At 35.6% G+C, this 12,405-nt stretch overlaps 1 protein-coding gene across 1 annotated transcript in view; it reads right to left on the bottom strand.

Annotated features, from left to right (window-relative positions):
- The window catches only part of Eph (Eph receptor tyrosine kinase), a 316,120-nt gene that overhangs the window by 255,239 nt on the left and 48,476 nt on the right, over positions 1-12,405 (bottom strand). Inside the window, exon 2 of the mRNA XM_089857914.1 lies at positions 6,248-6,472. The gene's annotated coding sequence lies outside the window, so the exon portion shown is untranslated. The remainder of the gene's footprint in view (positions 1-6,247; positions 6,473-12,405) is intronic.

Raw genomic sequence — 12,405 nt, 5'->3', positions numbered from 1 at the left:
GGGGGGGCGAGAAAATTGGAGGTTTTAAGAGGAGTCAAATTAGAACTGAGAAAGGCAGCAAAGGAAAGGGGTAAGTGGGGGGGGGGGTGTCACGATGGCGCCTTTGCTGGTCTTTTAGTCTTTACACCGACATCAAATTCATCAAGAAACCGTATGAGAAATTAGTCCCTTTTAACCCCTCCCCCCTTCTCCAACAACACGACGAAAGTAGACATATAACTAAGGCTTAAGAAAAGGGGAAGCTAGTTCCCTATTGCAACCTTAGAAAGGGTAGAATTAAGTATAGAAAACGGGGTAAAATTTGATCTCTTCTGAGGTTGTATTATTATAGGGGGTATGTATGGTTCAAACCAAGGCAATTCATTCCCCATTAACCGAGAAATCCAAGTTCTAATTAGCGAGTGGACAAATACCGTCGTGCTCGCCTATATTTCCATACAAAAGCCGGCACCACGAGATGAGATGAAAGACGAAAAGGCGGGAAAACCACGCATGGAAATGGTTGGGGGTATGGGAAAAGGGCGCCAAATAGTAATTTCCTAAAATTATTCAAGTCCAAGATTAAATTTTGGCCGGGGAAGATACGATACGGGAAAGGGTTTCCATGCAGCTTTTGGGTAAACTTGTCAATTCTAATTGTAATAAACATATTACATAAAGCACCTTTTCTACCGCACCCCCGGGCTCTGATAGATGTTATGAATTTGTTAAGAAACGCTTTACCAGTAACTACACAGCGTCAGTATTGAATATTCATGTGTGTGCACATTATTCACGCAATAATTTATTCTTCCATTTTACCCCTGAATATTGAAGGGTTTTAAAAATGATTTAAATTTATTACAATATCATATATTACGCCTTTTTTCTAATAAAGATCAAACATGATTTCATCTTCTTGGGGGGTTGTATCTTAACTTTGGGTTTGTGTCAACCAAGTCCAGAATAAACACTGTCAATGCTAATACAAGGGTAACATGCTAAGCCTTGTCCCTTAAACAAAATTTGAATATTGTTTAAGCAAATATAACTTAGGTTTAGTGGCAACATGAAGTCGAAACCTCAAATGAAAACTTGCTGCGCTCGCGCGTGTGTGCAACAGATCGAATTCCGTGGCACGCTCTCTATGACTTTCACGTGAACGGGGATCAAAGAAAATAGACTAAGGAATAGAAACTAACCCTTTATAGTAGACTAATCAATTTATAAATTTGCGGCCCCATAAAAATAAATGAAACCAAATAATAGCTTCACGTGGTGGGGATAAAATTATAATAATGGTCGGGGGAAAAGAGGGATTGTCTATTCCTTTGTCAATTTTCCATGATTAGAATAGAAATATATTATGTTAGCGTAGGGATATTACACGAGATCTCAATTCTATGCCAAATCACGCGCGCCAATTTTCCCGCTCAAAAGATACACGTGCCAACGCATGCACGGATTACAAAAGCCGGTTGGGTTAACAAACACTTCTTGACGTAAAACTCGAAATTTATGTCTTTGAAAATGTTTTAACATTTTCTTTTTTCAATCAACCTTAAAAAGGTTAAGGTTAAGGTTAACCGAGGTTGACTAAACAAAGGCAAATAAGGGGTGTTGTGTTTACGATCTTTTGGGCAAAAGTGTTTTAAATTCGTGGATATTTTGTAATAGTTGGAATTCCGGTAAAGTTCCTAAAAATTTGTTATTTTCTTCTTTGTCAAGAAAACGTATTTGAACTTTTGGAAGGTCAATGACTCGAGTATATACTTTGTACTTGTCCATTGAATAAGAGTCCAATTAGGGGCTAAGTAAGTTGGGAAATAGTTTTTTTGGGGGTTTTGCGTGGGGCTTTAAAGAGATAGCAGACAAGGATCACGATTATCTTGTTTGTTTTTAGATTGCATATTGATAGAATTCTTAACTGTCAAGGGAAGGTATAACAGAGATAGTCGTTTTGGTACCAAGGTCAAAGGGCAAGAATTTATTTATTTAAACAATTAAATATATCACTTATATAACCTTGAAGGAAAAAAGGTTAATAAAGGTCATAAAAATTAAGGAGTAATTTTAAAGCGACATTTTGCGATAGGAAAGTGGTTCTAATTTAATAAAGGAAATCGCTATAAAATAAAAATTGACAAAGTTTTAATTTCAAAATTAAATTACTGATAGTCCAAAGTAATTTTCCCTGACTTGTCCTGCAGGTTTTCCAGGATTTTAAGGTACCCTGATTGTGAGCTCTAGAAACACTACAATTACAACAATCCCATAGAGTCTCCGCCTTTCACCTACACTTTAATGTTTAAACCACCCATATAGCTATAGTTTGAAAGCTCGAAGGCGAGCTAACCATGGAGGTCAAAAAATTTAACATTTTTTCTTTATATATTACCACAAAAAAAAGATATTTCTATACTAAATAAAAGGTAGGAGGGGCACGAGGGGGGGGAGGTAAGACAGACGTCAACGCCAGATGTCCACAATGTCTATCAAACATATCTTAACCTAATCCCTGGATAGTTTATTCCGTAACGTAACGTGTAGATCAAAATATATTTAGTATTTTTTTTTATAAATAACGTTTTCTTGCCAAGAGATGAAAACTATAATTTGAGGGAATTTATCCAGGAGTATTAAGCACGATGTGTAGGTTATACATGTAAGACAAAAAAAAAAAAAAAAAAAAAAATCGAATTTATTATGATTGAAACCTACAAGCTAAAAAGGCATACGCTAAAATATATTCATATTTAATTCATGAATTATACCCACCCTAAAGTTATTTAATTATAGTTATCAAAATATTCTGGAAAGTCAAAGTGAAATAAAATAATATCAAAATAAGTCTTTTTACTGCGTAGTTTCTGAAGATATCTTTCTCGCAAATAGATGGCGCGCGCGCTAACAAGTGTTGCCAGTCAGTTAAAATTAAGAAAAGGTGGTAGAAAGTATGCCATAAAGGGGATAGAGATACTCGGTACTCGGCGAATACCAAATATCACTTATTAATTAACATAATACGAGTTGCGATGAAGAAAGTTATGTGATTTTAAAGCGTTTAATATTTTGAAGCTAATTTTAATTACTATCTCCCTTACACGGACATTATCGTTAATTTTTAATAGGCAATTTAATTGATTATCACACATTCCCTTTAAATTTTAATTCCACAAAAAAAAAAGTTTCCAGTTTTCAAAAAAAAATGGCAACTCCTCCCAAAACATTTTTGACTGGAATTTTTTTTTTTTCCTTTTCAAAAAAAAAATCGTCAAATTTCATTTAACGATAAATCAAATTTAGAAAAGGAAAAAAAGAAAAAAAAAAGAATTCCGGAATTCGTTAAAAATAAAATTTGAAATGAGACAAAATTGAAAATTCCACTTTTTTTTTCTTTCTTTTGGGTCTTGAAATGGGCGTGTTGTCCTTTGACTCTAAAAGAATCAAGTTAAAACGAAAAAGCTCGTACAAAATTAGACACCATTATCAATGCCTATTTTTTATTTGTAGGCATACATTTTAAAATATCAACAAGATCTCAAAACCTATAACCACGAAAATACGAGGCTCGCAGTTACATAAACTTCAACCATCGTTACCAAACCGAAGTTGAATTTGAGCCTCGAGGGAACATATACTGATCCACCAAAGTCTAATAATGTTAATTACCTATTATCCCACTCATACTCCTTAGACCGGTCAACACGGTCAGTTCCAGCACAAGTCTATGAGTCCAAAACCCCTTTATTAATTCGTTGGATCACTTTTTTTAATTCACTGGTCCTAAGGACCACTTTAAAAAAATTTAAACTTAAACACAGAGTAAGGAGAACTGGTCCATGGTTCAAGTCTAGAGGATCAATTTGGAAAATAAATCCTTCGAAGCCAGTTGAAGACCTTTAATGTTTACCTTTCCATACCCAACTAAAGGTGTGTTACAAAGCCGGCATCATCTAAGACGTGTGTTAGTATCTACCCCCTCGGTTATGTTACTTTTTTCCCCTGTCCAATTTTTAGTTATTCCGGGCAATTACCGGAGGTCAGAAATTAATCTTCCAAGTAAAAGCTTCTAATTACGATTTATATTTCCGCGCTGGGCTCTTTTTTCCATTTTCCACGAGATTTCTGTTCCCCAAAAAATTTCGGACGCTTGTAATATATTCTGAGCACGTGATTCCGGTTTTGTCAAATTTCTTTCAATGGGGGATGGGGGGGGGGTTGAACCCAGCAGGTTGTACTGTACAAGAGGGGCTAAATCATTTCTCTTTAATTCGTATATTAATATTCAAATTAAGACACGGCTAATGAACGAGTACTCTTAACTTTATTCGAGCTTTAACTATTGCAAGACGTGAAGAAATTTCTTAATATTTCTCAAAACTAAAAGAAATATATCTCCGAATAAATTTAGCGATGTTTTTCTTTAGTTAAAGATATTTATATTTTATTTATTTTAGAAAACGACACCGGTTTAGTTCAGTTTTAAAGTATTTTTAACACCGACCGTCAAAAATAAACTAATTTGCAAACAAGTACCACGTGCTAAGACACCTGATTCATTTCTTAACCTCTCTACAAAATTTTAATTTAAACCTAAAAAAAAAAATACAGTTAATATAGTATAATAGCTATATTAGGTTGACCCTAAGGGTGACAGATATTATAACGACGACTTCATTACTAAGAGGTGTTAAAAATTTCGAATTCATACCTTATTTTTCCAAGTTTGAAAATAACTACATGTATATAAATATACACATACATACTCGAGGCTATGTAATTCTTCACAAACTAAATTGGATTGGGTGTATATTATATATAAAGAAACAGTCTTTTGAATATATTTAGGAGATAGTTTTAATAAAATTCTATACCCTTGAAGAATGCATGCATTTTTCTATGCATTTGGTAGCCCGGGGATACCAGAACGCTATAAACGTCTACGGGTATGGTATAACCTGACATTATAAAAGGTCTTAAATACGGTATTTCTACCCAACGCGAGCGCGGCTACCGTGATGTTACCAAAAGATGGATGGGATATTAAGCCTAAAAAACATTGAGAGAGATAGAGGGAGCGTGTGTCTTTCACGATTTTAGAAATAAACAAACAACTAAATCATATTCACGTTATAAACCCTCTAATTTCGTTGCGAGGATTAAAGCTAAAGTCGCCGACCCATTTTTGACATCAAAATTATTTTTCGTTCATCTCAAGATTCTAAACTAGACTGATATGATTTTAAGGGAATTGTTATTTGGGTTCAAAGGTTACCAGGTGGATGGTTACTAAGTGGGTAATGAGGTTTTATTGACGTGAAAGATGTCGCGGCTTTTTCTTTCACCTGTGCTGGTAGAATCACTTTGGTTTTATCTAAACTTTGATTTTATACTTACAGTTTCAAGAACTGTATGTCGAGTCGGTTGTTGATAGCCCCGTTTAAAAGAGCCTCATGTATTTGGTATCGTAAGGGTTAATTTTCTCTGTTTTCCCACAGTGTTGCCAGACCGTTAATGAAGCGCGAGATTGCGGAGAGAGGAAGGCTAGCAGTTCAGGGTTCGAATCAGTACTTGACTAAATAACTTGCCTGAACCCAAGGATCTGACAACACTGCAGTGAAGATAATGCAACGAGAGAGAGAGAGCTCAATTGAGTTCTTTGAATCTTTTTAAAAACCCCAAAGTTAATTCTTTCAGTTCAAAGTTGAACTCGAATCAAATGAAATAAGTCCACCTTACTTTGGGCAAATATCTACGCGAGATTTTGGGTTGATCAATACGGCTTAAACTAATTAATTTGAGAATAATTAAGACCGGTTTTATAAGATGTTGTTACAACAAGAGTTGGTCAGTAAGTCATTAACAACAAACAAGTGTAGGTAAAAATTGCAGAGATTGCAGCGCCCTCTCCTGTATTAACCCGAAACCCTACATAACCATATTTTTCTTTATTTTTTACACCTGACTCGAGAGTCGAGACTTAGGTAGGAATATATCTAAAACATTTCTGAAAAGGAAAAATCTCTGGTAACTTTTGACGGACTATCATTATAAAAGAATTAAGAAAGTTTGTTGGTTTAAGACCGAGACCTTAACTGCATGCGTGTCCCCTTCTTGTTACGAAGAGCAGATATAATTATCCCCAACACGATAAGAGCTATTATTTCAAAGCGTGGACATGATAACACGACGAGAGACCAGAGTCGGAATGGTACAGAAAAAAAAATTATAAGAAATGTAGGTAAAAAATATCATGAAAACTCACCAGGGCGCGCTGAAACTGAAGAGAATCACTTGACGGATGAGTGTAGATAATTAGTAGGTGAAATGTTACCAGGCCGACCAAGAGCGGCATTCAGGCATCTGCTTACGTATCATGTGATCATTATCTTTTGCGTATCACTTCCTCGATGAGTTTTCTATTTTGTTGTAAAATGCGCCTTTTCAGTTCCAGCTGCCTTATTATGCCAGCCAGTTACAATTAGGAAGCCTGAGAAAGAAAAGAACAAAAAAAAGGTTGAAATTATTTATTAGAATCTCGTTTAATAGATCAGAACTCTGGTTTGTTAATTGGGACCTAATCAGTTTGAGTTTTAGATTAAAATCTGGATATAAATATTTCCATGGGAGACCCAGACTTTAATTGATCTATTATTTCGACTAATTGGGAGTAATTTCACGATTTCAGCTGCCTCTATATACAATTGGGTGGTCGCTAACTCAACGAACATAAGCTTATAACGTGTTTCCTAAGTATGGTATGGCACTTCGTATATTGCATAGCACTATTTTAAGCCTTGGTTTGAATTTTGAAATTTCACGCGCTTTAAATGTCGAGTAGAAAATGGTCCGTCATGAAAAATGTAAAATTTATAAAAATAATAATAAAATAAATTGGGACGTCTGGAATTCGAAATCAATTGATTATAAAATTTAGAAAAGTTAATTAAATTTAAATAACCTATAGCGTCAGTAAATATAAATGAATGTACGAGGAGGAATGAGGCAAATTATAAATTTCCAGTTGAAATATTTGTAAGGGAGAAATTAAGATTTACTTTAGAAATGGCGGAGTAATACATACACCCGGAAGGTAAATAAACTCAACACCGAGATAGCTTGGCCTCTAAAATAGAAATATAAAACTTATATAAATGTAAAAACAAGAAATCATCAGTAAGCGAAACATGAATTCCCTTTAATTTAGGATTGAAGAGCGCCGACAACGACGTGATCGTAACCAATAATTGACTATAGTTTCGACCCCCTTAGGGCTGGCCGCGTGCGACTCCGTCCACCATCTCTCTCTCTCTCTCCCGTTTAAGGCCGACTATATCAAGCTTGTCGTATATATCAAGCAGATGTATCATTAATTATTAAATCGAATTAAAAGTAAAGCCGGGTTAAGTATATCTTCATTCAAATACGCTAAGGGACTAATAACTAAACCTAGTTCATTTTTAAAATACCTCCATGGATTTAATTGTTTATTATTAATTTAAAATTAATTTTAATTAAGTGAAGATGCTATGAATAATTGAGTAATTACGTAATTACGTTTCTAAAGATACTTAGTTACGTCGACAATGATTTCGTATCTAAAATCTCCCCAGCATGGAGAAATAACAACGGGAGTGGGTTTTTCTATAGTTGAAGCAACCCCTTTAGAGCAAAATTACTCAAACCTCAGAAAGTTTCCTGATTTCTCTAAATTTCACTATTAATTCTAAATTTCCCTGAGTTTTTGTCAACTATTTATTTCCGTGAGTTTTCAAGGTTTTCCCTTGGTTTCCAGGTTGGTACGAACCCTGAATAAAATTAATCTTTTGCAATAGTCGCTTAACAAACTTGTTTTTCGTAAGTAACCCATTAACCCTAACGAAATTAAGTTATAAAATAATTATAAAAGTTCTCCAATTATTTTGAAAGGTTAATAATAAAGATTTTGAAAACAAAAAGGTCGCCACACAAATTGTTATAGCCAAATTATTCTTAAAAATCAAGGCGGGGGAAACTTTTTCTTTGAACCCTCACCATTTGGGGTGAGCGGGGAGTGAGGGCAGGGGGTTAAAACCGCCGGGAAAACAATGAATTTAATCGTGTCGACGCGAAATCGTGATCGGACTTTGAAATTAAAAATATTAACCAGAAGAAAAAGAGATCCCACGAATCTCAGAGAATACGGAAAAGGAGTAACAAATACAATATATATTGCACTTCAATTGCTTAAACGCGAATAGGGTTTCTATGGCTTAATTTCGAAAAGGTTGCAAAATGATTTAGTTGAACAAAATGTGGGGATATTTTGAGATTTCCGAGGGGCTAATCACACCCAGAGCTCCAGTGGATTTTCCTTATACTTAAGTATATTTAGTTACAAAACGGACCTTCAGGTGGCGACACCTTATGAAAATTTAGGAGTTTCTACTCCATACTTTATTCTCTCTGGAAATACAGAGAACAAAGCGGCGAAGCTTGTACAGACGGAAATAACAAAAAACCAAGGCTTAGAAATGAAAAGTTAAGAGCAAAAAGGATTGGCGGGCACTTAGTCGCTAATGAAGCCATTTTCTGTCAGAATAAAACTGTGGCCGCTGCGTACTTTTTAAGCCTTGGCCTTTTGGGAGAACACATGGAAAGTGCCTTGTCACTCTAGCTAGGTTCCAGCCAAAAACCACCCCTTTCTAGGCCCATACCAACATTCTAAATGAGGTCTTGGCACGAAATACTATAGTCCTACTCCAAGAGAGTTCGGGTCTATCCCAAAAGACTGGCATGGCACGCGAGCCCTTCTATCGCGCTACCTAAAACCTCTTTTGGTTCCAAGGCCCGAATTAGGCTTAATAGTTTCCCGTCTCGTTCATTCATTCATTCATAGTAATAGTAATCCTAATCCTAAAATAACATAATCTAAAATCCAAATAATAATTTAAAATAGATTATTCATCCTTCGATAATTTTTCGCTCAGTGGTTTAATGTTTTATTCAGTGAAATACTGATTTAATTTATTTATTTTTAATGTCAATTTACGCATAATCTCGGTAGTGAGCTGCCTCTCGTACAAAATACATCCGAATATGAGCAACGTGGGAAACAAATGTTTACAAATGAATCCCGCCGGTTGCGTAATTAATGGAATAATTAGAATTTAAGGAAAACTGTTAAAGATTATTCATCACGAGGTTCCTGGGCTCTAAGCCTCGCGGGGTCAAATTGGACCTCAACCTATGAAACAGAAAAGTGTTTAATTGAAGTACAATATACGTCTCTCATTAAAGGATTAAAAGGCGCCAAACGGGAGTGGGTTCGGGGGTCCATTTGAGTCGGGACCTCCAGTATTTCGGGGGAAAGGGGGTCCTGGCCTGTTTACGTCTAAATTTAGAATCAAAAGTCGAAAGCAGCATTAGCTAGATTTAATTTTCCCCTTCCCAGAAATGATTAAAGTGTTTTGGTCCTCTCAGTTTTCAATTTATTTAAGTGAGTCATAATTTACGTTGCAAACGTAAAATTTCCTTGTTGAAAATTTACGTGCAATGCACTTATAATTATAATCTTTTTATTTACGTTGTATTTTAATTTAAAAAAATAATAATAAATAAAAGGGTATTTTTTTCAAATGTAGTTTAATTGTTGCGGCGTTCCTCGATTTCTTAACTGAGCTACAATTGGCGGGGTATCCAATCGGATAATTGATTAATGAGCCAATCACGAGCTACAAAAATTACACTGAATTTTGAAATCATTACCCAAAAAACCAAATTAAAACTTATTTGGACCCATCGTAAAGAACATGAAAAAGGACGTATCAGCTATAAGAAGACAGGATATGTCCAAATACTTTGTACAAGTAATATTTATTTCACACTTTTATATCAAAGTTTTGGGCCAAGATCCAAGACATGCATCTTCCCGCAGCACCCAAGTTATGGTTGAGTCTTAATAGTACATACTGTAAGCGGTTGACGAATGGTTTGCCGCTCAATTAGACCCTAAAACGGCGTAAATCTCGGAGCAAAACTCGTCGGTTACAGTAGTATTTAGTCATTGCGTTTCTTCCAAGATAGTGACACACCTGAACAAACATAGAGACAGCAAGCGGCAAGCAACATTCAGCTGATATATTGCTCTTAGGCTAAAGATTTTTTTTCGCGCCTTCTTGCTGCTTTATTCCGCAACCTCTTCCACCAAAAGACGATTTTTTTTTCATCCCATTTCACCCGAACCCAAAAGGACACGAGGGGTTAGAAGTCAATTACTCGAAGTAAACAATCCTAAAGCGTATAAATCGAGGGCCAAGATAGTTTTGAATTATATTATTTAACTTCCAAAATATTTTCGATTTTTTAAAATAACAGAAAATATTTTGAGAGTTAATAGCCCCTCGCGTTACGACTTAAATATTTTCTAACCCCGAACAGCCTTGCGCTTCATAAGCTGGAAATACCATAACGACGTCTTTTGTTCTCTATAAAATAATACTAAGAAATTACCATTACCGCGTGTACATTACCCATAATGCAAAAAAGGAGTAAAAACTCATAACGTAAATAACCGTTAAACATACAAAGTAATCTTGAAAATCTAAAAAATAAAAATCACAGCAAGATAATGTACGCATTTTCCCCGGCCCTTGTCGCCGGATTATCCCATAAACTCATGATAAAGCTCTTATAACTCTTTATACCACCACCAGCAGGACCATTTCATTTAAGGTCTTTGATATCACGTTGAAACATAAGTCACCGTACACCTTATATCTGCAGGGATGGCTAAATTACACTTTTCCAAGAGAGAGAGAGAGAGAGAGAGAGAGAGAGGGGAGGGGCAAGGCGAGGCATGCTGTGAAGGGCTATTTATGGGCGCATTAGTTGGAGCCCCCTTTCTTTCGGGAGAGAGTCGAGAATAACGGAGAGAAGGGTCCTTCTCCCTTATACATTCAGGCCCCCTATTAATTCATATTTTAACTGGTAATAACCATTACTAGCTAAACAAATGACCGAAGAATGGCTCTTAAGGAAAGATACGGTAATGGATACTTTAGATTTTGAACGCGTGAAGAAATACCTATCGTTAAATATTAACAGGACAAACTCTTCGAAGCCGTTGTCATTCACGAGCTCCTAATCTTATCCGCCAATCAGAAAGCGACCCCGTTTCGACGTCATGACACAGTCAAATATCCTTAAGTTCTCATTAATATTTACATTCTTCAGTAAAAAAAATGAATAACTTATTGCAATTTAAGCCTAATTTTCACATTTTCAGGCATTTAGATATCAAAACCAATAAAGGTCGGGCGTGTTACTTCAGGTATCAGTTACCATGCATATTTTGGCATTCGACTATAGGACCCAATCGAGGACCAAACTTAACTTTCGTCTCCGACGTATCCCATACCTATACGGTGTTGTTATCCCTTCCAAAATTGATGGTACAATTCCCAAGGGACTAATAGTTAACCGTTATAACGTTTCGACCCTGCGCGCGTGTAACGGTCATAAAATGTTATAGAATTTTGCTCCGTTTCAATCCCACTTCGAGAATACCTCCCGAACTACTTTCCTTATAGGTGCGTTAACATTAAATCTACAACCGCCTACCCTTTAGGATTGATGCAGCTTCCCCTGTAAACTTCTCTTATAACCTGAGCTTGATTTACGACGTAATATTACAGTCTCCTCCCCCCTTTCTTTAACCCCCCCCCTCATAGGAACTGTTAGCTGGAGATAAAAGCTAGTAGGAACCAAGAGGGTTTTCTCTCATAGGAGTCATATCACATAGTATGGACCCCCAGCATGCACCCAAGTCTGTTCGTATAAATAGAAACAATGCAGTTAATGCTATAAAACACAGGTTGGAACCTTAAGACTAACTCGGGCCTAAGGCAAAACGTATTGGTTTAAATATACTTTCACGTACCTTTCTGATAGGGTTTATTTTTTTTTATTTTTTCTTTTTTGGGGCTTTGTAGTGTTTTACGGTTCCAATAGACTATCAATATAGGCTAGAGAAATGTTTCCCAAAGATATTTTTTTTGCTCCCTCTATCACCGTTTATGTTTTAGCCCCTATAAGAAATCCGTACCTGAAGATGCCACATTGTTTAAAAGCGATATGATATGTTTGCAATTTATTTCATATATTTCTTCTATTGATGTTTTTCAAATACTTTTCAGTGCCTTAGAGGATTTAAGCTCTGGTTTATCTCGAAATACAGAACCTATACAGTTTCTTTATATTATAGAAAATAATACAAAATAAATGTTGTAGTTTATCTACTAAAGCGGTTATTGTATAGTACGCAACAATAAATTATGAATAGGTGTGAATACTAAATAAATAATTTCGAATATGCTAATTATGAACTAATCAGGGATAGATTTAATTTTAGAAGTAGGAATGGAGAACAGAGTAATATCTGGG

The sequence above is a fragment of the Phalangium opilio genome, unplaced genomic scaffold, assembly GCF_054372755.1.
Source record: "Phalangium opilio isolate 3A_F unplaced genomic scaffold, DU_Popi_V2 ptg000011l_1, whole genome shotgun sequence".
NCBI classification, from domain to species: domain Eukaryota; kingdom Metazoa; phylum Arthropoda; class Arachnida; order Opiliones; family Phalangiidae; genus Phalangium; species Phalangium opilio.
Note: the sequence above shows the minus strand (reverse complement) of the source record. Positions and strands in the feature narration are given on the sequence as shown.